The following is a 27,895-nucleotide window of genomic DNA, read 5'->3' as shown; positions in this document are numbered from 1 at the left end:
CCTTTGGGGGGGCTGGCTTTTCTGGGTCTGCATTTTCTATACAATGTGGAGTGTACTTTTAATTCACCTCTAAATGGTTTGTCTATTTTGCCTCTCCATTAACTAATTTACCTCAGTGTTTTTGCCTTTACCGCTATTTTTCATCCTTGTTTTAGATGCACCAGAAAATTTATACTGTTGCTATAAAATACAAGGCCGAATAAGATAAGACTTAATCCCATTAGAATTTCCTTCTCTCTTTGACACATTTTGAAAGGATCACTTAATTTCCAGATGGACAGCACCCTCTTCTGTCTGGTTTCCAGAATTTGCATCTTGTGAAAGCAATGCTGGAAAGTGGAAAAATCACAGAATTTCGATGTCTGCGGGAAGGCTGAATGTAGTCATTAACTGTAGAAATTCATGAATTGGAATATGGAGGGCCCATTGCAGCAGCCTGGATTAGAATAGTCTACTCCGATGTAAACACTGGCTCAAAGTGAATGAAAACAGTCTTTGAAGTTAATATTGAGCTCTATCTGCAGATATCGCTGAAAAAAAAAAAAAACAAAACGCAGTCCTGCTCAGTGAATTGGACAGCTGTCTGAACTCCGGTTCGAAACATTAGGACCTTGTTAGGAAGTGTCTGCCTCTTGATTTGCACAGCATCCAAATGGGTCTCTCACTCACCGAACACTTTCCAGGAAAGGCTGTGTAAATGCGCAGGTTTGCAGCTTTTTCTGGCACATATTCTCTGTGGGTCTGCAAGCCTGCGGCTACTTCTAAATTACATCAGTGGCCTTCAAATGTTCAGAACCTTAGAATTTTGGAGAGTTTTTTTCTTTTCTTTTCTTAAAATTTCTTCAACACACAAATCTCTTTCCTTTGTTTCCTTGGGTTTAATTCAGTCACTGCACTAAGAGGGTTATGTTCTGAAATGAAGGGAGAAAGACCTAAACCGCAGAACCCAAAGACCTAGTACAATAGTTCATGATAATAAGAGTACTGAACTGACTCTGTGTTTCCACAGGCACGATGAAGTGATCCAATTTGACTGTAAAGAGGAAAAGGTGGGTTAATTGAGACTCACCCCTCTTATTTCCCTCAGTAGCTGGCTGTTGGGGATCAGAGGACCCTAGTTATGTTAACACATATTCAATGAGCCCTATTCACAACTCGCAGCTTTACTTTTCCTGGGGTAGGCGCACCTTGGCGCCCTCTGCAGGAGAAGCCTCATTTTACCTCACACATTCCTGCTATTTTATGATGTCGTTTGATTCTTTTTGAGCTTAGAGGGAGGATGCGGGATATTTTTCCATCAAGGAACGGTTTGAATATGGTGGAATGAGAATCAGAAAGCTATTCATTATCAAAACTTGGAGATTTAAGCCTGCATTTGAAAAGTGCTTCTTTACCTTCAAGCAGGGGAAATAAGAAGTCATAAAGGATTACATAATCTGGGTGAGGGATTGTTGGAAACCACCTCCCTTTCACTGATGAGGTACTGAAGCCCAGAGAGGGCAGTTCTGGGTCCCGTGGAGTTGGTGACAAGGCTGGCTTTCTGGCTCTTGGTCAAGTGCTCTTTTGCCTGGGCCACACTCAGCGGAGCTGCCAAAGGGCTCTTCCCTAAGGGAACTTGGCTTGGGTCCTTGAATGTGGATTCTGGGGTTTTTCTCCATTTCCAAGTGCACAGACTCTGGCCCCATTAACCAGTGACTTACTAGCTGAGTGACTTTGAACGAGGTAGCCCACCTCTCTCTGCTTCAGTTTTTTCCTTCCATGAAGTGGGAATAATAACTCATTAATTCTAGTTAAGTGTTTGGCACAGTGCCTAGCTCATAGTGAGCACTCAATAAGCATTAGCGGTCATTACTTTTATTGTTAGAAATTTCTGCCTTTCTTCTTCCAGTGTGTGCTATGGTCTACGTTTATTCTGTAGCAAGCAGTACTGTAATTATACCCTAGATCAACTAAAGGGCTTACTGCAATTGGAACTTGTTAGTTATATTGTTTAAGGAGCCCTGGTGGCGCAGTGGTTAAGAGCTACAGCTGCTAACCAAAAGGTTGGCAGTTTGAATCCACCAACTGCTCCTTGGAAACACTATGGGGCAGTTCTACTCTGTCCTGTAGGGTCACTATGAGTCGGAATCGACTCCACGGCAGTGAGTTTGTTTTTTTGGTTAAGTGCTCGGCTGCTAACCAAAAATTAGGTGGTTTGATCCCACCCAGCGGCTCTTTGGGAGAAAAGACCTGGCTGTCTGTTCCCTAAAGTTTTCAGCTTCAGAATCCCTGTGAGGCAGTTCATGGGATCATTAGGAGTTGAGATTGACTTCATGGCACCTAACAACAAGTTATATATTTACATTCGTTAACCCCGGACATTTTGACTTCTTGGTCCCAGAGTTCTGGATCAATGCTGCAGGTTAGAACTGAAAAAGATCAGGTGGGTGGCTAAGTGTGTGGTTGTAGTTCTCAAACATAGTATCTGTTTTGGTTCTATTTTCTTCCTCTAGCATTGCTGGCTTCCTGGTAAAGATGGAGTTACTATCCAGGGCCTTAGAGTTTGGACTGTGATGAAATTCCAGAAGTACGCTTTCCCCACAGATACATGAAGAAACCCTATAGACACTCTTCAAAAAAATGCAAACGCATGAAAAACAAATTGGATTCAGCAAGTTTACTGTTAACAAAATCTCCTTTGGGGAAGGGCAGTAGGGCTGCTAGAAGTTTAGACAATGCCCTATTGAACAAAACAAGCAGAAAGGCAGAGAGGGAGACAGGAGAGAAGAAAACTGTGTTTTGGTTAAAAAAAAAATTTTTTTTTTTTCTAAATTTCTGCTGAATTATCACTTATTGGCTGCAGAGATGATGAAAATCATAATAAGTTTCTAGGATAAAAACCAAGCACAACCGGGGAAGGCTTTTTACTAAATGAGCATTTAAGAATTTATTATAATCATCTGAGATAAAAGCTGTTTCCCCTTTATTTTAATTCAGTAAACATATACTGAATATTTCCTACGACTTGAAGGCCCCATGTCTCAGAGAGAAGTAGTTCAAAGATAAAAAAAGTTTTACAAGAAGGTAGATACTTCAAAAAAAATTTTTTTTTAATATTGAGAATAATTAAATATCCTGGGAATAATCAAAATAGTCATCCTTCCAAATAATGTTCCCTTTAGGAACATGGGATTTATATAAACAAAAATATTTGCCGAGGAAAATTTTTCAACTGTATTGTAGGGAGACTGTTTTATTTTCAGACATCTGGTGGGGAATAATCTGCTGAATAATGTCTGCTGGAAAAAAAAAAACAAAAAACTGCTGAAGCCAGTGTCAAAAAAGAGAGACAGGAGATAGACCTCTTTTATCATGTTGTCATAAATAGCAACTAAAATACCCAGTAACGGGACAGGATTAAAGTGTGTCCAACTCTGTTATTTTGAAAATGCCACACTGTAATTAAAACATTCTTTTTTTAATTGTGAGGATATATATATATAAACATTTACCATTTCAACCACTTTTATGTACTCATTTCCGTGACATTAACTCCATTCACCAGCCACCTTTTAATTTTACTTTGTCTTCTTGAAGTATCAATCAGGAGCTGTGCTTTAAATGTTATGTGTATTAATTAAAAATAAACACCAAAATATTAATCATTCATTCAATCATTCAGGGGTATGACCCAAATTCTAATTTCAACATCTTAATGAAAAGCCTGGGTTTATGAATTCACAGCAGGCCTTTTATTAGGGCCTCAGCAGGTCAACGACAATCCTGAAATCACCAAATATGCATAAAGGAGAAGATCAGACTTACCAAGAAAAGTACCTCTAAAAGTGCAAGATAAAAGGCAAATTTTGGTGACATTATTCAGTTGCCTGTCTTTCAGCATTTGGTACTTTTTCTGCCGTCTGAGGTTTCTAAACATAGGTTGGAAAAAGAAAAAAGAGAGGGGCTTTTAATATTAAGAGTTAGGAAAGATGAAAAGCAGGCCCTGACAAACACATCTGACAATCCACTGTCGCTCAGAACATAAATACTTCCCTTTTCATTTTCAGTATTTTTAGTTGAATAAGTACCCACCACCCCAAGAATTCTTAATGAAAACATTTTCCACCCTTAAAGAGGCAGACCACATTAAGTTCATTTGGAAACCTTCACATTTAGCCCTTAGCCAAAAGTGAATCTTTGCTGGCTTTTGAATCCTTTTCAAGCCGTGAAACCTTAGAGAGAAGCTGAAGAGAAAGAGATCAGATCTCGGCCTACCTCTTTCGGCCCTTGAGAATTCCCTTTCCAAGTAGTTTCTTAAACAGAGAGACTGCATCAGAACCCCCGTTCTTTTCCTTAGAAGTTATTAAATCTGCAGAACCGACAGTAATGGTACAAGAAATCTAAGTTTTGTATGGGAAACAGACAGGCAGGCTCCACTTTGTTACTCACTTGATAGACAGAGACGTTTTGACAGCCTAACCTTCCAAACCACAGGTCCTGCTGAGCTCAGCAGGAGTCAAACGCTGAGCACCATCTGTCAAAGCTTTCTTCCTCCCTTCTTACCCACGCCTTTCCTACAAGATGCTAAAAAGCACACTAGAAGTCCCTAACTACAGTTAAACTTGAGTGCATTGTAACAGGAGTGTTGAGGTTACAAACTAACTCCAGAATCTACCGAATTCGAACGAGCCGAGCTGGATGTTCTTTGTCCGTTCTTAATGGTTAAAAACAGAAGAAAGCCTGGGCTGACAAACTACGAAATCACACTCTAAGCGACTGATCCTACAAAATAAGGAAATTGCACGTAATTTGGTATGGTTTCATGGGCTCTTTCTAGCGAAAATGATGAATGCTTTGGAAAGTTCCCAACTCTGACGACTCTTTTCTTCTTCTTAATGCAGTTTAATTAAGCACGTACTGAAACAACAAATCTACTTCTTCCCAAAAAGAGACACTTTAATGAATTAATCTCTTGCTTTATAAAAAGAAATCTCAATCAGAAATCTCTTTCTTTCTAGCATAATCTACCCTAAGAAAGGAGCAAGCCTAATCATAATAAAATCGATTAAATCCAGGGTGGTAAAAAACACATGCCGCACTTTGTATAGAAGAGAAGAGGGTATTATCAGCTGACAGCATAAAGGACTTAGAGAGGGCATCGCTTCCCTTTAATTCCTACCAAAACGCTGCTAATTTTTGAAGCACAGATTTATTTTTCATTGCATTTTAATTTTTTGCTGGTGAATAATTTTAGGTATCTAAAACAATTTTAATTTAAAAGACCATTTCAAGCACACACTGTTTCATTCAGAAAAATGGAAAAAGGTTCAACAAGCCCAGAATCATAAAATGATAGCTTAGAATTCAAAAATTGAAGAAACTGATGTCTTTTTAGCAGAATTTCAGTTAGTGTCCTTAAAATAGGACGGTGCTTTATTCTGACTTATCCTTTGTTTCTTCTAACCTTTCTTTCATTTCTCCCAAATGCTGAAAAGTACTTGTTTAAGATATTATATGTTATGAGAATACTACTATTCTTACTCTAAAAGAAGGAAACTATAACAAGTAATTTATTCATTGTTTAATGGATAATTACATTGTCAAGAAGACTCTGTGAAGAAGTATTTAAAATTAATTCATCGATGATTTTATTCACACAAGTGTGTATTTTTCACATTTTGCTGGATGTGCCATGTGTTTGGATTTTGCAGACATTTGAAAGCCCTTATTCATAAATGCTTGAAATTCCTTATGTAAAATATTTTAAATAATTTTCACACACAGAAAGTGACTCATTTAAAGTGCCCAAGACGTGATTTTTTAATTATTTATTTATTTTGCAATGTCCAAACCAACAAATAACTCATAGTTACTGGTATTACAAAGTTCCTGGGTGGTGCAAACAGCTAAGTTCTTGATTACTAAACATAAAGATGGGCAGTTCAGACCCACCCAGCCGTGCCTCAGAAGAAAGGCCTGGCAATCTACCTCTGAAAATCAGTCCTTGAAAACCCTATAGAGCACAGTTCTACTCTGCCAGCCATGGGGTTGCCATGAGTCGAAATCAACTCCCCAGCAACTGGTTTGGTTTTGTTGGTTTTACTAATAGTACAAGGTTGGCTTTTTGGGCATCAGTTTTGTAAGACCCTTCAGCATTATATATTTTCATGAACGTATGCTTTTTTTTATACATAGATGCATTTGGGTTGGGGCTGCGCTCTTTCTCTGAGCTGTCCTCACCTGACCTTCATCCTGGGAGGGGCTGGTCTCATTCATAGGCTGAGGAAGGAAGTGCCTTTGCTGGTGGACTGGTCCCTGGTCAGCAAACACCTCTTCTACCAGTGTGCTGACACCTGAAGTCCTTTCTCCTGCAGACGGGACCAACTTTCATCTCCCTGGGAGAGAACACGCGAAGGCAAATGCCCTGGGGAAATCTTGCTGGTGGTTACTCTGAGAGCAAAGAGAAGCCTGGGATAGCAGGAGCAGACACCTCCAGGTGGAGACGGGTGGAGACGAGTGGAGCCAGGGGAGGCAAACTCGGCTTCCTTAGAACTTGACCTGAGGAAGGCTGGTCCAAGTGCCAATACAGTAACCTTGCTTTTGCATGTTGCTTCACAGGCTTCAAAGTGCATCTGTGGACTCTTCCTTGATTCTCATTGTTATGCTTTTAGTTATCATAATCCCGGGATCTCAGGGTTGGAGGAATGTTAGTGGTCATTTAGTCCAGCCCTTCATTATAAATTTGAAAAATTGAGACCCAGACAAATGTACTCTGTGGTTTAGACAAATCTGGGTAAAACAGCCATGTTTTAATGGGATTTGACTGTGTTCAGATCCCTCCGGAGTTGTTCCTGTAATTTAACTATTTATCTTGTTGTTTATCAGTAACGGCTGTCTTGTTATTGTGTGCCATCTAGTTGATTCCGACTTACAGTGACCCTATAAGACAAAGCGGAACTGCCCTATAGGGTTCCGAGGCTGTAAATCTTTACGGAACCAGCCTGCCACATCTTTCTCCCGTGGGTTTGAACCGCCGACCTTTTGACTAGCAGCTGAGCTCTTAACCACTGTGCCACCAGGGCTATATCTATATTCATATTTCAAGGAGGCCTGGTGGCGCAGTGGTTAAGTGCTCAACTGCTAACCTAAAGGCCATGGGTTCGAACCCACCAGCGCCTCTGCAGGAAAAAAGACCTGGCGATCTGCTTCCCTAAAGACTATAGCCTTGGAAACCCTATGGAGCAGTTCTACTCTGTTCTGTAGGGTCCCTACGAGTTAGAATCAACTCGACAGCAATGGGTTTTATTTATACCGTAGGTATTTCAAAAAAAGGGTGAAGGCGGGCCTTACATTTACATTGTAATTCAGAGTTTATGAAACACTGTTTTGCATTGGCTTTCTTAGTTGACCTGGCATTATGTAGACAGGTAGATAGATAGGCAGATAGATAGGCAGATTAGAAAGACAGACAGATTTACAGATGTATACATATATATATATATATAATGGAGGATAGGAATCTAAATATCACGTTTTATTGCTGTATCTGCAGTCAAAGCAATTCTACCGGATTTATTGAGCATCTGCTTGTTACTGAGCCCTGTGGTAATTATGGAGAGGGGAAATAATAGTCACTCAGTCGTTCAACAAAGATTTATCCAGGCCCCGCTCTGCACTAGGAATTGGGAAGACATGGTGAGCTAAAAACAAAATAAAACAAAAAACTCCTTCATTCATGGAGCCTGCATTCTAGAAGGTAAGGGTTAAGGGATGAGGATAACAGGACATACAGAGACATTAAACAGTCATGCAGATGATATAAAATTACAGCCACTCTAAGTCATTGGAGGGAGTGATGCCTGGAGCTATGAGTAGGTAGTACAGGGTGAGATTTTCCTGTCAGATCTGCAAGTCTCCCTGGAGAAGTTGTGACTGAGCTGTATTCAGGAAACTTCCTAGCTTTTGGTTTAGTCCAGTTGTGCTGACTTTCCCTGTATTGTGTGTTGTCCGTCCCTTCACCTAAGATAATTCTTGTATTCTATCTAACTAGTGAATAGTCCTCTCCCTACCTCCCTACCCTCGTAACCATCAAAGAATGTTTTCTTCTGTGTTTAAACCTTTTCTTGGGTTCTTACAATAGTGGAACGTACAATATTTGTCCTTTTGTGGCTAATTTCACTCAGCATAATGCCTTCCAGATTTATCCATATTATGTTTCTCGGATTCATCGTTGTTCTTCATTGTTGTGTAGTATTCCATTGTGTGACTATACTATAATTTGTTTATCCATTCATGCGTTGATGGGCACCTAGGTTGTTTCCATCTTTTTGCTGTTGTGAACAGTGCTGCAATGAACATGGGTGTACATAAATCTATTAGCGTGATGGCTCTTATTTCTCTAGGATATATTCCAAAGAGTAGGATTGCTGGATCATATGGTAGTTCTATTTCTAGCTTTCTAAGGAAGCACCAAATTGATTTCAAAGTGGTTGTACCATTTTTTCATTCCCACCAGCAGTGTGTAAGTGTTCCCCGTCTCTCCACAACCTTTTAAACATTTATTATTTTGTGTTTTTTGGATTGATGCTAGCCTTGTTGGGGTGAGATAGTGAGCATTTCCTCATGTATCTGTTAGCTACCTGAATGTCTTCTTTAGTAAAGTGACTGTTCATATCATTTTTTAATTGGGTTATTTGTCTTTTTGTTGTTGAGGCTTTGCAGTATCTTGTAGATTTTAGAGATTAAACCCTGATCGAACATGTGGCCAAAATCTTTTTCCCAGTCTGTAGGTTGTCTTTTTATTCTTTTGGTGAAGTCTTTTGATGAGCATAAGTGCTTGACTTTTAGGAACTCCCAGTTATCTAGTCATTCCTCTGGTGTTTGTTCATTGTCAGTAATATTTCGTATTCTGTTTATGCCATGTATTAGGACTCCTGGTAAAAACTTTTTGATGAACTAAAGTTTTTAATTTTTTGAGGTCTCCATTTATTTATTTTGTCTTTTGCTGTTTGTGCTTTTGTTATTATATTAGATAATCCATTGTTGAAAGCTAGGCCTGGCAGCATTGCCCCTGCTTGTTCTCATAAGGATTTTTTGGTTTTAGTTTGCACATTTAGGTCCTTAATCCATTTTGAATTTTTTTTGTGTGTGTGTGTGTGATGTGAGGCATGGATCCTGTTTCATTTTTCTGCATGTGGAAATCCAAATTTCCAAGCACGATTTATTGAAGAGGCTCTTCTTTCCCTGATGAATGGACTTAGTACCCTTGTCAAAAATCAGTTGACCATAGATGAGCGGGTTTCTTTCTGGACTCTCAGTTCCATTCCATTGGTCTGTGTGTCTATTGTTATACCAGTACCAGGCTGTTTTGATTACTGTAGCTTTACAATATGTTTTAAAATCAGGAAGTGTGAACCCTCCTGTTTTGTTAATCTCTTTCAACATTGTTTTAGCTATTCGGGCCCTCTTGCTATTCCATATAAAGCTGAGGATTGGTTTTTCTGTTTCTGTAAAGAAGGCTGTTGGAATTTTGATCAGGATTGCATTGAATCTATGGATCACTTTGGGTAATATTGACACCTTAACAACATTAAGTCTTCCAGTCCATGAACACAGAACATCTTTCTGTTTATTTAGGTCTCCTTTAATCTTTTTGGAGCTCTGGTGACTCAGTGGTTAAGAGCTCAGCTGCTAACCAAGAGGTCGGCAGTTCAAATTCACCAGCCACTCCTTGGAAACCATATGGGGCAGTTCTACTATGTCCTGCAGGGTCACTATGAGTCAAAATTGACTTGACAGCAATAGTTTTTTTTTTTTTTTTCTAAATCTCTTTCAGCAGTGTTTTATAGTTTTCATTGTGTGAGTCCTTCATGCCCTGGTTAGATTTATTCCTAGGCATTTTATTCTCTTAGATGCTGTTGTAGATGGAATTATTTCCTAATTTCCCCTTCGGGTTTCTCATTGCTGATGTACAGAAACCCAACAGACTTTTGTTTGTTGACCTTCTACTCTGCAACTTTGCTAAATTCCTCTATTTGCTCTAGAAGTTTTCTTGTTGACTCCTTGGGATTTTCCATACACAGGATCATATCATCCACGAAGAGGGATGATTTTACTTCTTCTTTTCCAGTCTGGATACCTTTTATTTCTTTTTCTTGTCTTATTGCTCTGGCTACGCCAATGTGTTTTTTAAAGAAGTGAATTATTCGATGTCATGAAGTGAGTGGTGGCAGAACCAAGTCTTGCAGCCCTCTTTCTTTTACACCAATGAGTCAATGGGAAAAACAAAAAACTTCTCCAGGCACAGGTGTGGAAGAGCTGGCCATTCCTTAGGAACCATCTGAGGCAGCAGACAGGGTAGAGGCCTAGGAGCTGAGAGCCCTGGGTTCTAGTCCTGTTAACTGCATGCATCTGGTGCGTGACCACGGTCTTCTCAGCTATAATACAGATCCATCGATTCTTGCCTGTATAATCTGGGAGGTCCGCAACTTAGCTGCTGCACACGAGTGTGCCTTGAGGCAGTGTCTTGCTCTCTGAAGCTGTGCTAAGAAGCTGCTCTGAGAAGCTGTAGCAGAGGGCTTCTCAGACTTGAATGCACATTTGAATCATCTAAGGAGCTATTTTTTTTTTTAAGGAGCCCTGGTTAAGAGCTCAGCTGCTAACTGAAAGACTGGCGGTTTCAACCCACCAGCTACTCTGTGGAAAAAAAACCTGGCCATCTGCTTCCATAAAGATTAAGCCTAGGAAACCCTATGGGGCAGCTCTACTCTATCTTATAGGGTTGCTATGAGTTGAGATCAACTTGATGGCATACAAAAATGACACGAATCATCTGGGAATCTAGTTAAAATGCAAATTCTGTTTTAGTGTAGGTTTAGCTTAGGTCTGGGGTGAACCTTAAATTTTGCATCTCTACCAAGGTGCATCCCAGGTAATGTGCTGCTGGGCCATGGGGCACACTTTGAGATGCAATACCACAGCAGTCACTCTGGGTCCTGGTGGTTTTTACCTTGTACAGGTGACTGTCCCCACAGTACAGAGCACCTTCCTGTGGAGAAATTCTAATAAAATAAAAAACAAACCCATTGCCGCCCAATTGATTTCAACTCACAGCGCCCAATAGACAGAGTAGAACTGCCCCACAGGGTTTCCAAGGAGCGGCTGGTGGATTCGAACTGCCAGCCTTTTGGTTAGCTGCCAATTTCTTAACCACTGCGCCACCGGGGCTCCAATTCTAATAAAGGGAAAGGGGTAAGGAGTAATAATAGTTGGCCTGATGCCCCTGGAGTGCACGAATGTCCCTGACCTACAGGGTTGCTATGAGTTGGAATCGACTCGACGGCACTGGGTTTGGTTTGGTTTTTGGTATCTGTGGAGGGAGTTTTCTCTGATCTGTTTCCTCCTGAGTGCTGGAGGTCCCCTGAACCTAGAATGTCCTCTTTTGGAGCTGTGGTAGGAGGTGGCAAGCAGTAACCTGGAATGAAGGCACAGTGTAGAACAGCCCCAGCCTTTTATTACTGTCATTTCCCTGACCTGAATATGAGCCCCAGATTGACCTTTTGTATCCTTGTTGTATATCCTCAGAGATTCCAGCTAAGTCTCCTTAAATGCTGACTGGAGACAATTTGCTAACAGCAGCTCAGAAGCCAGAATGCACTGTTGCAAATCTTTGCAAACACCTGCCACATCACAAGCAGCAAGGCTCTGCGGTGGCTGAGGGCAAGAGGGCATCTCGGAAGTGGGATATGCCTGCGCTGCTCAGCCAAGGCCCTTCCTCTGCATGCAGGCTGCTCTGGGAGGCTCCTGCCCCTGTTTGTACAGATTCCTGCTGGCTTCTGTTGTCTCCAGTTGCTGTCAAAAGCATCCCAGAAGTGGGCTGGGACCAGCCTTGTTGGAGAACAAGAAAAGCTGGGGAGTGCAGCAGTTGGCCTCACAAATGTGAGGATGTTCACAGTCTCAGTAGGGACTCTCTTTCCCCTTTTCACATCACTGCGGGCCTGCAAGTCAAAAGGAACTCCTTTGATACTTAGGTGGCATCCATAGCCTGGTTTCCTTTTTCAGAAGCTGAAATGCCACGAGCAGCCGTTGGAGGTACACAACCAGCAGGCCCTGGGGAGCCGCTGTCTGGAGAGTTAGATGGAACATGGTCCAGAAGGGAGATTTCTAGTCTGGGAGTAGCGGAGAAGTGGCTGTCTGCATCAGACCTGGGCTTTGACAGATTAACCTAGCTTCCGAAGACATGCTCTGAGGAGGGATATGAAATGTGCTTTTTAAAAATAATTTTGCTCTGAAGATCTCCTTGGTAGAATTGCTATGGTTACTTCAACGTGATAGCGCAAACGAGCCTGCCCTTAAATGTCATAATAAGCCTGCATTTTAGGATGTGTGCATGGTTATTGATATAATGAAGGCGTGACTTTCAAGGATTTTTATGTTTATCTGACTATAAGCAATGAGGAAGTGGGGTTCTTTTGTGTCAAATTAAAAGTTTTTCTTTCTTCTCGTTCATGGATGGTGAAAGTTGCAGTTTAAAATTTAAAGCTCAGAAGATATTTTCTGAAGTACAGAGAACTTCTTTTCAGGCTTTGCTTAGCCAGCAGATTTTATGTGATTAAGAGTTAGCTCAGTAAAAGTTGCCTTTTTGAGATGCTAAATGATAATGATGCAAGTAAAAACTGCTTTTTTCCTCAGCCTGAACACCCCTTCATCCTAGTGGTTTTGCAACACAAGGAGCTTATGGCTGGCCTGGATTTCTGAATGTAACTTATTTTAAAAACTAATTGCCATAAGGCTCCTGAATTGTCCTTACTCAAAATATTAATGTTGTTGACTTCATTGAGTTTGATGGTGATAAAAGATGTCCGAGCTATTAGATTTTGGGAGACTGTTTAAAGGCCAAATAGCAGAAAAACAACAATGCAAGCTTGTTTGTTTTATTTAATGGAGTGAAATTTACATTTAAGAACTACCAAGTGAATCTGCTTTAAGTAGGAATTTTGTTCTGCCTTTGAAATGTATGTATCCTTTTGAACAAGTATAATAATTGGGTTTTGGTTAAACTAATACATACTAATTATTTTGGCCCATTTAAGGTTCCATGTATATTTTAAAATAGGCAATTACTTTTGTAGCAAATTATGAAATGGTCTCTTTAATATTAAAATCAGATCATTTGGCTACCAAATTATCATTCTCTACCTTTGGGTTTTTTTTTCCCTGTTTTAATAATTTTTTTTTTTTAATTGTGCTTTAAGGCAAAGTTTACAGTTCAAGTTAGTTTCTCATACAGAAGTTTGTATACACATTGTTATGTGACCCTAGTTGCTCTCCCTATAATGTGACAGCACACCCCTCCTTTCCACCCTGTACTTCCTATGTCCATTCAACCAGCTCCTGTCTCTCTCTGCCTTCTCATCTCGCCTCTGGACAGGAGCTGCCCATTTAGTCTCATGGATCTACTTGAACTATGAGGCACACTCTTCACGAGTATTATTTTATGAGTCCAGTCTAATCTTTGTCTGAAGAGTTGGCTTCGGGAATGGTTTAATTTTGGGCTAACAGAGAGTCCGGGTGCCATGTCTTCTGGGGTCCCTCCAGTCTCAGTCAGACCGTTAACTCTGGTCTTTTTACTGGGATTGGAGTTCTGCAACCCACTTTACTCCTGCTCCATCAGGAACTCTCTGCTGTGTTCCCCGTCAGGGCAATCATTGGTGGTAGCTGGGCACCGTCTAATCCTTCTGGTCTCAGGCTGATGGAGTCTCTGGTTTATGTGGTTCGTTTGTCTCTTGGGCCATATTTTCCTTGTGTCTTTGATGTTCTTCATTCTCCTTTGCTCCAGGTGGGTTGGGACCAATTGATGCATCTTAGATGGCCGCCTGCTAGCTTTTAAGACCCCAGACGCCACTCACCAAAGTGGGTTTCGGAACGTTTTTAATACACTTTGTTATGCCGTTGACCTAGATGTCCCCTGTAACCATGGTCCCCAGACCCCTGTGTCTGCTTCTGTATCCCTCAAAGTGTCTGGTTGTATTCAGGAAACTTCTTAGCTTTCAGTTTAGTTCATTTGTGCTGACTTCTCCTTTGGGTTTTTTTTTTTTTTTTTAATTCTGCCGCACTCCTTATTAGAATTAAGGTCTTTTAACAGCATTTGCAAATAAATGATCATACGATGGCTATTTATTTCTAATTTAAAAATTTTAAAGTTTAAAAAGCATTTTTAAAGATGGTTTGAATAATGAGAATGGAAACTTGATTTTTCAAAATGGCCAATTTTTTCTGTTATAAATCTTGGAAGAGCCAGTAACAATAGGTTCAGAAGAAGCCCCTCTGGACACCTTAGCTCAGAGAAAGCAGTTGAAAATGCTTAGGATTAAAACTGTCACTATAAATGCAGGTGTATTTTGAATTATTTATATAGAGAAGTGGTGGTCTAGTGGTTAAGAACTACAGCTGCTAACCAAAAGGTTGGCAGTTAGAATCCACCAGGCGCTTCTTGGAAACCCTATGAGGCAGATATACTCTGTCCTATAGGGTCTCTATGAGCCAGAATCAACTCGATGGCAACGGATTTTTTTTCTTTTTTTTAAATATAGAGAAGAGGAGCCCTGGCGGTGTAGTGGTTAAGAGCTATGGCTGCTAACCAGAAAGTTGGCATTTTGAATCCACCAGCTGCTCCTTCAAAACCCTGTGAGGCAGTTCTACTCTGTCCTGTAGGGTCACTATGAGTTGGAATCAACTCGACAGCAATGGTTTTGGTTTGGTTCTACGTAGAGAAGAGCATTTTCTGAGAGAGGAAATTCGAGTAAGTTGTTTGCAAGGCTTCTGACAGGGAGCACTGCTCTGCTTTGGCTCTCACCGCTGTCCCGTTTAGTTCTTACCCTGACAATCTCACGTAGCAGCCAACAGAGACGCTCTACCAGCTTAGGAAATCGGAGGCATTCTCAGAGGCAAGGAGTCCCTGGGTGGTGCAAATGGTTAAAGTGTTCAGTTGCTTACAAAACGTTGGAGGTCTGAGTCCACCTAGAGGCACCTCGGAAGAAGGGCCTGGTGATCTACCCTGAAAAACCAGCCATTGAAAACCTTTGCTAAAGGCCAACGGTTACTCTACAGCAAAGACGAGAGGGTAAGGGGGCAGGAAAACTAGAGTACTGGAACTGGAACAACCAGAAGGTAATTACAAGGAGTCCCCCCACCCTTATCCACGGTTTCGCTGTCCGTGGTTGCACTCCCCGTGGTCAATTGCTGTTCGCAGTGCTTGTGTTCCAGTAACCCTTATTTTACTTAATAATGGCCCCAAGGCACAAGAGTATTGATGCTGACAATTCAGGTATGTCGAGGAGAAGCCAGAAAGTGCTTCTATTTTATTATCAGTTATTGTTGTTAGTCTCTTACTGCATCTAATTTATAAATTAAACTTTATCATAGGTATGTACGTATAGGACAGAACACAGTACATGTAGGGTTCGGTACTACCCATGGTTTCAGGCACCCGCTGGGGGTCTTGGAATGCATCCCCTGTGGACAGGAGGGACTACTGTAAACAGAATACATTGTGGATAATGTCACTGAACAATTTGTGTAAAAATTGTCGAATGGGAACCTAATTTTCCTATGTAAACTTTCACTAAAAACAGAATAAAATATTATTTAAAGAAGTAAAGAAAACCCCATTGGAGTACAATTCTACTCTGAGACACTTGGGGTCCCCAGGAGTCAGAATTGACTCACCTGCAACACGTCTCAGAGGGGAAGCTGAATACTTCAAACTCTTGCTTTTCTCAAACAAATAAAGAAATAAAACCAAACGCTATGCGGTCGAGTCGATTCCGACTCATAGCGACCCATTAGGACAGAGTACAACTGTCCCATAGGGTTTCTAAGGAATGGTTGGTGGATTTGAACTGCTGACCTTTTGGTTAGCAACCAAGCTCTTAACCACTACACCGTCAGGGCTCCAAAAAGGGGGTATAAATTGTGTATCTCTTTTTTTCACCCCCTCAAAGTCCCTCTGGTCCGTTTTCAAAGTCGGCAGTGGGATATTGACTTTAAAGAGGGACCTATCGCTCCGAGGAAGGGCCTGGGGCTGTGGGATTGTGAATCGTCCCTCCCAAGATCCAGTCTGTCCATGTGAAGGAGTATCAGAGAGACTACTAAACAGAAGCCTGACTCTTGTGGAGTCCCTCGTGCATCAAAGCACCAATAAAGGGACTTTTGCTTCACAAGAACATCATATCACCCTCACATGAGCTTTTAAATTCTATTTGTAGGGCTCTGAAAAAACAAACAAAAAACACTCTTCTTGTGACACACAGTCAAACCAAAGTTAGGTTTTAGGTAAAAGTAAAACAATATGACATTGCACTCCATAAACTTGTATATTTTTGAAAAATCTGAAAAAAATACATATCCATTTGTAAACTGGTATAGTAATTGACTTAAAGAAACCTTTGAACATGTCCTGTCAGAGTAAAATGCTGTTTAATGATATTTATTCAGCCTATTTTTTTATAGAATAGATTTCTCCCACACAGTATCCTTCCTGGCAATGTGTTGTTTCTTTGTAAATGCTTTATGGGATTAAGCACTTCTGGTACATTTTTCATGCAAGACAAGCCGAGGAAGCTAACAGAGGTTTGGCATGATTAAGTTTATAGGTCACGAGATAAATTTACATGGAGAGCCAAGTTTCCAGCTTCAAGCAAATGACTTATCTGTAATCTGATGCAAAGTAAAACGAGTGACCTTTCAAATGTTTGTTGGGCTTCAAGTGTCCGGAACAATCAATATGTACATTATTGTTTATATTTTATGCTCCTGATCCCATTAATATATGCTTACGGAGTGCTGGTACACCATTAGTTTCAGATAATTCTGAAGCTATTGGGTGGCATTTATCAAACGGGAAGGCAGCCAGTATTGACTTGGGACCGTTTTTGCATTTCTTGAGCTCAATGTTTCATGAGCTGCTTATCCAGTTTTGGAAAGCAAGGCTTTTATTGCTCCAAAGCCTCCTCAATTAAATAGTAATGAATCCATTTGTTTAAAATGAATTTACACCCCCTCTGAATAAGGAAATTTGGGAAATCTGCATTCCTTCCTATTTGCCCAGAATAAAGTGGACTCACCGCGGGCATCTGGGATAGTGGTATATGTGAACTACACGCACATCTAAAAATTTCGTATACTTATATATGTGTATATCCCTGGGAGATACAAATGGTTGACAGGCTGCTCAGCTGCTAATCAAAAGTTTGGAGGTTTGAATCTAACTAGAGGAGACTCCAAAAAAAGACCTCGTGATCTACGTCCTAAAAAATCAGCCATTGCAACCCGACGGAGCACAGTTCTACTCTGACGCGCTCGGGGTTGCCGTGAGTTGGAATCAACGCAACAACAACTAACACAAGAACTCTGTGTTGTTTATTGAAGAGAAAGGGGAAGACTACCCCCGTCTGTTATTAAAAAACTCTCTTTTCCGGGGTTTTATTATTGGAGAATCTAATGACTTAAAATTAACCATCCGCTGTCCAATTAAAAATCTCACAAATTGATGAATTGGTTTCTAAATTCTCTGCCTTGTCAACAAGTTGCTGCATCATTGGAGCTATACGACATGCCATCCATTACTAATTTTCGTGGCATTAAAAACGATAAATTAGATCTTTTCAGCAGAAATGAGGTCTCACAAAGTCTGCCACTAAAATGGACATCCTTTCAATTCTCTCTGAATTTCAGCCCACTTATTTGTTTGCGCTTATTCTGGTTTCACTTAGATTTTATTGATTGTTAGTAAACATTAACTCACAATAGAGGCTTCTTAATATGAGCAGATAATAGATAATCAATGCGTAATGCAGTTTAAGTGATAAAATACTTCTGCCAGGAATAAAAAATGTGCCTTAAGGACTGGAAATACCTTCATTAAGAAAATTAAAATTTACAATGAAAATTTTAGAAAGGACATTTATCTTTTCCATACATGAAATGTTAAATTTACTCATAAGACAACATTAACAGATAACAACATATAAATAAAACATGCTATCTCTAAAGCACATTTAAATGCAGGCATATACATTTGGAAATAAATTAGTGTCCTTTTGAACACTTGTGCTTTGCATTGGGATAAGCATGAAGGCAATAAGAATAAATACAATTCAAAATAACATTCAAAAACTGAACTCAATAATTGAACATAGAGGAAAATATTCTTCACCTTGGCTTTTGCAAAACTCCACATTCTTACTATTATTCTTCCACCTAAAAGTCTTTTGTTTCATAGTCAGACCTTACATAGCTAACATTTTGAGTATGAATTTACTCTTAACAGCTCCGGTATCTGCTACAACACAAAATGGGTCAGGAAAAAGAAAAATGAGTTACGCAAGTTCTTAATACTTCAAATTGGACCTGCCTCTTATCCCACACCCCCACGTGTCCGTCAGTTTGTCGTACGGTGGGGGCTTGTGTGTTGCTGGGATGCTGGAAGCTATGCCACCAGTATTCAGATACCAGCAGGGTCACCCGTGGTGGATAGGTTTCAGCTGAGCTTCTAGACTAAGACAGACTAGGAAAAAGGACCCAGCAGTCTCCTTGTGAAAAGCATTAGCCAGTGAAAACCTTATGAATAGCTGCAGAACATTGTCTGATACAGTGCTGGAAGATGAGCCCCCCAGGTTGGAAGGCACTCAAAAGATGACTGGGGAAGAGCTGCCTCCTCAAAGTAGAGTCGACCTTAATGACATGGATGGAGTAAAGCTTTTGGGACCTTCATTTGCTGATGTGGGATGACTCAAAATGAGAAGAAACAGCTGCAAACAACCATTAATAATCGGAACCTGGAATGTAGGAAGTATGAATCTAGGAAAATTAGAAATCATCAAAAATGAAATGGAATGCATAAACATCGATATCCTAGACATTAGTGAGCTGAAATGCACTGGTATTGGCCATTTTGAATCAGACTATCATATAGTCTACTATGCTGGGAATGACAACTCCAAGAGGAATGGTATTGCATTCATCATCAAAAAGAATGTTTCAAGATCTATCCTGAAGTACAATGCTGTCAGTGATAAGATAACGTCCATATGCCTACAAGAAAGAAGAGTTAATACGACTATTATTTAACTATTATTCAAATTTACCCACCAACCACTAGGGCCAAAGATGAAGAAATAGAAGATTTTTATCAGCTGTTGTAGTCTGAAATTGATCGAACATGCAATCCAGATGCATTGATAATTACTGGTAATTTTAATGCAAAAGTTGGAAACAAAGAAGAAGGATCAGTAGTTGGAAAATATGGCCTTGGTGATAGAAACAATGCCAGAGATCGAATGATAGAATTTTGCGAGACCAATGACTTCTTCATTGCAAATACCTTCTTTCACCAACATAAACGGCGACTATACACATGGACCTCACCAGATGGAACACACAGAAATCAATTTGACTACATCTGTGGAAAGAGACAATGGAAAAACTCAATATCATCAGTCAGAACAAGGCCAGGGCCGACTGTGGAACAGACCATCAATTGCTCATATGCCAGTTCAAGCTGAAACTGAAGAAAATCAGAGCAAGTCCATGAGACCCAAAATATGACCTTGAGTATATCCCACCTGAATTTAGAGACCCTCTGAAGAACAGATTTGACACATTGAACACTAGTGACCAATCAGATGAATTGTGGAATGACATCAAGGACATCATCCATGAAGAAAGCAAGAGGTCACTGAAAAGACAGGAAAGAAAGAAAAGACCAAGATGGATGTCAGAGGAGACTCTGAAACTTGCTCTTGAGCGTCGAGCAGCTAAAGCAAAAGGAAGAATTGATGAAGTAAAAGAGCTGAACAGAAGATTTCAAAGGGCCTCTCGAGAAGACAAAGTAAAGTATTATAATGACATGTGCAAAGAGCTGGAGATAGAAAGCCGAAAGGGAAGAACACGCTCAGTGTTTCTCAAGCTGAAAGAACTAAAGAAAAAATTGAAGCCTCGAGTTGCAATAGTGAAGGATTCCATGGGGAAAATATTAAATGACACAGGAAGCATCAAAAGAAGATGGAAGGAATACACAGAGTCATTATACCAAAAAGAATTAGTCGATATTCAACCATTTCAAGAGGTGGCATATGATCAGGAACCGATGGTACTGAAGGAAGAAGTCCAAGCTGCTCTGAAGGCATTGGCGAAAATGTTCCAGGAATTGATGGAATATTAGTTGAGATGTTTCAACAAACAGATGCAGCACTGGAGGTGCTCACTTGTCTATGTCAAGAAATATGGAAGAAAGCTTCCTGGACCACTGACTGGAAGAGATCCATATTTATGCCTATTCCCAAGAAAGGTGATCCAACCGAATGTGGAAATTATAGAACAATATCATTAATATCACACACAAGGAAAATTTTGCTGAAGATCAATCAAAAGCAGCTGCAGCACTATGTCGACAGGAAACTGCCAGAAATTCAGGCCAGTTTCAGAAGAGGATGTGGAACCAGGGACATCATTGCTGATGTCAGATGGATCCTGGCTGAAAGCAGAGAACACCAGAAGGATGTTTACCTGTGTTTTATTGACTATGCAAAGGCATTCGACTGTGTGGATCATAACAAATTATGGGTAACATTGCGAAGAATGGGAATTCCAGGACACTTAATTCTGCTCATGAGGAACCTTTATGTAGATCAAGAGGCAGTTGTTTGGACAGAACAAGGGGATACTGATTGGTTTAAAGTCAGGAAAGGTGTGTGTCAGGGTTGTATTCTTTCACCATACCTATTCAGTCTGTATGCTGAGCAAATAATCCAAGAAGCTGCACTATATGAAGACGAATGGGGCATCAGGATTGGAGGAAGACTCATTAACAACCTGCGTTATGCAGATGACACAACCTTGCTTGCTGAAAGTGAAGAGGACTTGAATCACTTACTAATGAAGATCAAAGACCACAGCCTTCAGTATGGATTACACCTCAGCATAAAGAAAACAAAAGTCCTCACAACTGGACCAATGAACAACATCATGATAAACGGAGAAAAGATTGAGGTTGTCAAGGATTTGATTTGACTTGGATCCACAATCAACAGCCATGGAAGCGGCAGTCAAGAAATGAAAAGATGCATTGCATTGGGCGAATCTGCTGCAAAGGACCTCTTCAAAGTGTTGAAGAGCAAAGACATCACCCTGAAGACTAAGGTGTGCCGGACCCAAGCCATGGTATTTTCAATCACATCGTATGCATGTGAAAGCTGGACAATGAATAAGGAAGACCGAAGAAGAGTTGATGCCTTTGAATTGTGGTGTTGGTGAAGAATATTGAATATGCCATGGACTGCCAAAGAACGAACAAATCTGTCTTGGAAGAAGTGCGGCCAGAATGTTCCTTAGAGGCAAGGATGGCGAGACTGCATCTTACATACTTTGGACATGTTGTCAGGAGGGATCAGTCCCTGGAGAAGGACATCATGCTTGGCAGAGTACAGGGTCAGCGGAAAAGAGGAAGACCCTCAACGAGGTGGATTGACACAGTGGCTGCAACAACGAGCTCAAGCATAACAACGATTGTAGGGATGGCTCAGGACCGGGCAGTGTTTCGTTCTGTTGTGCACAGGGTCGCTATGAGTTGGAACCGACTGGATGGCACCTAACAACAACAATTTATCCCACAATTCCTTTTGTGTGTTTCAGACTTAGGCAGTGTTTTGAAGCCCAAGAGTCATCAGGGCTGTGTTTTATTGGACTATTTATCTCTTTAGCAAAATTGTTGCCATCTCTGATGTTTCAGAAATGTTTATGACCCGGTGTTTGCTGCTAATTGCACACAGGAAGGAGTGAAAAACCTTCCAGATGGAACTCACATTTACCAGCAGATAAGGTTTTCTTGCAAAATCAGATTCTTAGAGGAGGCAGGTTTTGGTTATCGTTTTCACGTAGCAGTGTAGCTGGAGATGTCTGTTTTCTAATTAGACCCGTTAACAGGAGAAGGAAAGATAGGATAAAACTTAAATAAAGCACGCTGTAGCCCTGCTGGCCTGGGTCTGTGTTCACAACCAGTACAAACGCAGGAGAAGAGCCGGAAAACCACAGGGCTGGGAGGGACCTAACTCAATCTACCTTTAGACTGTGAAACAAAAGTAAGGGAGTTCAAGTCACTTGTCTCCTCTTCCTTAACCAATAAAGACCACATCAAAGTCCCTTAGCCCCCCACCAGGTGTTTTCTGATTGTCCGTGAGACGTAGCCCAAAACTCCACCAGACCCATTGCTGTGGATTCTGACTCACGGCGACCCCCCGTGTGACAGAACAGGACTGTTCCACAGGGTTTGCTTGGCTGTCATCTCTGCAGAAGCAGATCGCCAGGTCTTTCTCCCACAGAGCCACTGAGTGGGTCTGAGCCACCACCCATTAGGTCAGCACAAACCGTGTGTGCCACCCAGGGACCTGTAAAGCTCAGCACGGATGCAGGCGATTATGGTGTGATCCGGGCCGCCTTCCCGGGAACAGCCCGGGAAAACCCGTGTAGGCCAGCAAACAGCTCTGTCACTTACACAGTGCAGAGGCATCGCACATTCTTAGAAGGCCCTGCTCGGCTTGGCCCTGCTACCACTGACTTCACTTCTTGTTCCTTTCACTGTCTTCCACCATGCCCCACTTATGTTGTTGTTGTTAGGTGCCATCAAGTCAGTTCCGACTCATAGCGGCCCTATGCACAACAGAACGAAACACTGCCCGGTCCTGTGCCATCCTTACAGTCGTTGTTATGCTTAAGCCCATTGTTGCAGCCACTGTGTCAATCCACCTCGCTGAGGATCTTCCTCTTTTCCGCTGACCCTGTACTTTGCCGAGCATGATATCCTTCTCCAGGGACTGATCCCTCCTGACAACATGTCCAAAGTGTGTAAGACACAGTCTTGCCATCCTTGCTTCTAAGGAGCATTCTGGTTGTACTTCTTCCAAGACAGATTTGTTCATTCTTTTGGCAGTCCATGGCATATTCAATATTCTTCGCCAACACCACAATTCAAAGGCATCAGTTCTTCTTTGGTCTTCCTTATTCATTGTCCAGCTTTCACATGCATATGATGTGATTGAAAATACCATGGCTTGGGTCAGGCGGACCTTAGTCTTCAAGGTGACGTCTTTGCTCTTCAACACTTCGACGAGGTCCTTTGCAGCAGATTTGCCCAATGCAATGCGTCTTTTCATTTCTTGACTGCTGTTTCCGTGGCTGTTGATTGTGGATCCAAGTCAAATCAAATCCTTGACAACTTCAATCTTTTCTCCATTTATCATGATGGTGCCTGTTGGTCCAGTTGTGAGGATTTTTGTTTTCTTTATGTTGAGGTGTAATCCATACTGAAGGCTGTGGTCTTCGATCTTCATTAGTAAGTGATTCAAGTCCTCTTCACTTTCAGCAAGCAAGGTTGTGTCATCTGCATAACGCAGGTTGTTAATGAATCTTTCTCCAATCCTGATGCCCCGTTCTTCTTCATATAGTGCAGCTTCTTGGATTATTTGCTCAGCATACAGACCGAATAGGTATGGTGAAAGGATACAACCCTGACACACACCTTTCCTGACTTTAAACCAATCAGTATCCCCTTGTTCTATCTGAATGACTGCCTCTTGATCTATGTAATGGCTCCTCTTGAGCAGAATTAAGTGTTTTGGAATTCCCATTCTTCGCAATGTTACCCATAATTTGTTATGATCCACACAGTCGAATGCCTTTGCATAGTCAATAAAACACAGGTAAACATCCTTCTGGTGTTCTCTGCTTTCAGCCAGGATCCATCTGACATCAGGAATGATATTCCTGGTTCCACATCCTCTTCTGAAACCGGCCTGAATTTCTGACAGTTCCCTGTCGACATAGTGCTGCAGCTGCTTTTGAATGATCTTCAGCAAAATTTTGCTTGCGTGTGAAATTGGAAACCCTGGTGGCTTAGTGGTTAAGTGCTACGGCTGCTAACCAAAGGGCCGGCAGTTCGAATCTGCCAGGCACTCCTTGGAAACTCTATGGGGCAGTTCTACTCTGCCCTTATAGGGTCGCTATGAGTCAGAATCGACTTGACGGCACTGGGTTTGGTTTGGGTTTGTGATATTAATGATATTGTTCTATAATTTCCACATTCGGTTGGATCACCTTTCTTGGGAATAGGCATAAATATGGATTTCTTCCAGTCAGTTGGCCAGGAAGCTGTCTTCCGTATTTCTTGGCATAGACGAGTGAGCACCTCCAGAGCTGCATCCGTTTGTTGAAACATCTCAATTGATATTCCATCAATTCCTGGAGCTTTGTTTTTCGCCAATGCCTTCAGAGCAACTAGGACTTCTTCCTTCAGTGCCATCGGTTCCTGATCATATGCTACCTCTTGAAATGTTTGAACATCGACTAATTCTTTTTGGTGTAATGACCTTGTCTATCCCTTCCATCTTCTTTTGATGCTTCCTGCATCATTTAATATTTTCCCCATGGAATCCTTCACTATTGCAACTCGAGGCTTGAATTTTTTCTTCAGTTCTTTCAGCTTGAGAAACACCGAGCATGTTCTTCCCTTTTGGTTTTCCATCTCCAGCTCTTTGCACATGTCATTATACTTTACTTTGTCTTCTCGAGCAGCCCTTTGAAATCTTCTGTTCAGGTCTTTTACTTCATCAATTTTTCCTTTTGCTTTAGCTGCTCGACGTTCGAAAGCAAATGTCAGAGTCTTCTCTGACATCCGTCTTGGTCTTTTCTTTCTTTCCTGTCTTTTCAATGAACTCTTGCTTTCTTCATGTATGATGTCCTTGATGGCATTCCACAACTCGTCTGGTCTTCGGTCACCAGTGTTCAATGTGTCAAATCTGTTCTTGAGATGGTCTCCAAATTCAGGTGGGATATACTCAAGGTTGTATTTTGGCTCTCGTGGACTTGCTCTGATTTTCTTCAGTTTCAGCTTGAACTTGCATATGAGCAATTGATGGTCTGTTCCACAGTCGGCCCCTGGCCTTCTTCTGACTGATGATATTGAGCTTTTCCATCATCTCTTTCCACAGATGTAGTCAATTTGATTTCTGTGTGTTCCATCTGGCGGGGTCCATGTGTATAGTCGTAGTCGTTGGTCTTGCAAAGTTCTATCATTCGATCTCTGGCATTGTTTCTATCACCAAGGCCGTATTTTCCAACTACTGATCCTTCTTCTTTGTTTCCAACTTTCGCATTAAAATCACCAGTAATTATCAGTGCATCTTGATTGCATGTTCGATCAATTTCAGACTCCAGCAGCAGATAAAAATCTTCTATTTCTTCATCTTTGGCCGTAGTGGTTGGTGCGTAAATTTGAATAATAGTCATATTAACTGGCCTTCCTTGTAAGCATATGGGCATTATCCTATCACTGACAGCATTGTGCTATAGGATAGATCTTGAAATGTTCTTTTTGATAATGAATGCAACACCATTCCTCTTGGAGCTGTCATTCCCAGCATAGTAGACTATATGATTGTCCGATTCAGAATGGCCAATACCAGTGCATTTCAGCTCACTAATGCCTAGGATATCGATGTTTATGTGTTCCATTTCATTTTTGATGATTTCCAATTTTCCTAGATTCATACTTTGTACATTCCAAGTTCGGATTATTAATGGATGTTTGCAGCTGTTTCTTCTCATTTTGAGTCATGCCACATCAGCAAATGAAGGTCCCGAAAGCTTTACTCCATCCACGTCATTAAGGTCAACTCTACTTTGAGGAGGCAGCTCTTCCCCAGTCATCTTTTGAGTGCCTTCCAACCTGGGGGGCTCATCTTCCAGCACTATATCAGACAATGTTCTGCTGCTATTCATAAGGTTTTCACTGGCTAATACTTTTCAGAAGTAGACGGCCAGGTCCTTCTCCCTAGTCTGTCTTAGTCTGGAAGCTCAGCTGAAACTTGTCCTCCATGGGTGACCCTGCAGTTATCTGAATACCAGTGGCATAGTTTTCCAGCATCACAGCAACACACAAGCCCCCACAATACGACAAACTGACAGACACGTGGGGGGCCCACTTATACTGCCTGTCTTTTATTCCTAACTATTTCTCAAGCTGTTTCCCACCTCTGCATTTTTGTATTTGTGGTTCCCTTGACCTAGAATCTTCCCCCAAATCTTCCCTCACCCAGCTCCTACTCATCTTTTAGGTTTCAGCTCAAACGCCACCTCCTTAGAAAGGACTTTCTCACCAGCCAATGTAATAAGGAGAATAATAAGACCAATAGTGGATCAGCCCCTAACACTTACTGAGCTCTTCAGTGATGGCCAGGCACTATTCTGTGCACTTAGAGAAAGGATTTATTAATTCATTTAACCCTCAAAACAACCCTATGAGACATGCATTATTCTCGTAATATAGGCAAGGAAACTGAGGCAAAAGGGGGTGATGTAACTCCCCTAAGGTCTCCTAATGCCCTTTAATGATTGTAGGTATGTGCAGACCCATCTGTTATGGATTGACTTGTGTTCCCCCCAAAATATGTGTCAGCTGAACTAGGCCATGATTCCCAGTATTGTGTAGTTATCCTCCATTTTGTGATCTGATGTGATTATTCTATGCATTGTAAATCCTAACCTCTCTGATGTTAATGAGGCAGGATTAGAGGCAGTTATGTTAACAAGGCAGGACTCAATCTACAGGATTAAGTTGTATCTTGAGTCAAACTCTTTTGAAATATATAAGAGATTAAACAAGCAAGCAGAGAGAGGGACCTCCTACCACCAAGAAGGAAGAGCTGGGAGCAGAGCATGTCCTTTGGACGTGGGTCCCTGTGCTGAGAAGCCCCTAGAGCAGGGGAAGATTGATGACAAGGACCTTCCCCCAGAGCTGACAGAGAGAGAAAGCTGTAGCCAGCGCCCTGAATTCAGACTTCTAGCCTCCTACCTAGACTGTGAGAGGATAAATTTCTGTTTGTTAAAGCCATCCACTTGTGATATTTCTTCCACAGCAGCACTGGATAACTAAGACAACATCTCTGCCTCAGTTTTCTAACTATTTGAGTTGCTCGAATAGTAGAATGATGATCTGATCACAGAAATATTGTCTGTCTGCATGCACTTCACCAGGGGTGCGCTTTCCAGCCCTCATTTCCCCTTGGATCATCCTTTGGGAAGAGGCCTTTCCTATCACTTTCTGTGGAGTCAGAAAGACCATAAAATACCAGCAACTTACCTTTGAATCCTAGGAGGAAAATCATCTGCCCTTTTCTGTACACTCTTTGAAGTTGCCAAGAGCACTACGATTATAGTTTATTTTCCTGGACTTTACACTGGGGGAGAGACCACAGGAAGAAATAGTGAGTGTCAACCTTGGTGGCTCTGACCCACCCCTATTGCAGTCTGTGCCCTGCAATGCTCAACCAGAAATGTTTCCCTTGTCTAGTTCTCTATTCTAATCTGCAGTAAGTAGGTCCTAATTTCCCCTACAAGGAGCCTTGGTGGTGCAGTGGTTAAGCACTCGACTGCTAACCAAAATGTCAGTGGTTTGGACCCACCAGCTGCTCCCTGGGAGAAAGATGTGGCAATCTGCTCCCATGAAGATTTACAGCCTTGGAAACCCTACGGGCCAGTCTACCCTGTCCTATAGCATCGATGAGTCGGAATCAACTCGACGGCACTTAACAACAATAACACCATAAACTTTAAGGTTTAAAGCGCAAATTTTGTAACATAACACAATCTAGCCCCATTTCTCTGGTATTTGGGGAGGAACTCATCTTCTTTTCGAGGCTCTTCCCCATGTGTTGCAGAGCATTGAGCATCGCTGGTCCTGGGTCTCTGATTTCCAGTACCACCTGCCAGTTATTGTGACAACCAAAACACCCTCACACACTTGCAAAAGTCCCTTGGCAGCAGTTTTTCCCTTGGCCAAGACCTAGCTCAAGAATCATAAACTCAA

The sequence above is a fragment of the Loxodonta africana genome, chromosome 26 (assembly GCF_030014295.1).
Source record: "Loxodonta africana isolate mLoxAfr1 chromosome 26, mLoxAfr1.hap2, whole genome shotgun sequence".
In the NCBI taxonomy this organism is placed as follows: Eukaryota; Metazoa; Chordata; class Mammalia; order Proboscidea; family Elephantidae; genus Loxodonta; species Loxodonta africana.
Note: the sequence above shows the minus strand (reverse complement) of the source record.